Source organism: Corylus avellana, chromosome ca2 (assembly GCF_901000735.1).
Source record: "Corylus avellana chromosome ca2, CavTom2PMs-1.0".
Classification (NCBI taxonomy): Eukaryota; Viridiplantae; Streptophyta; class Magnoliopsida; order Fagales; family Betulaceae; genus Corylus; species Corylus avellana.
Window position 1 is genome coordinate 20840591 of NC_081542.1, and position 207 is coordinate 20840797.

Here is a 207-nt window from a genome sequence, read left to right on the forward strand (position 1 = left end):
TGAGCCATAGACTACTGGAAGAAGCCTGGAGTGGAAAAGAGGTAAATCTTTCACATCTAAAAGTTTTTTGTTCTACTTCGTATGTCCATGTTGAGTTTGATGCTATGAGTAAACTAGATGGTAAATCTAGTAAGTGTTTCTTCATTGGATATGGAGATGAGGCCTTCAGTTATCGATTTTGGAATGATCAAAATTGGAAGATCATTA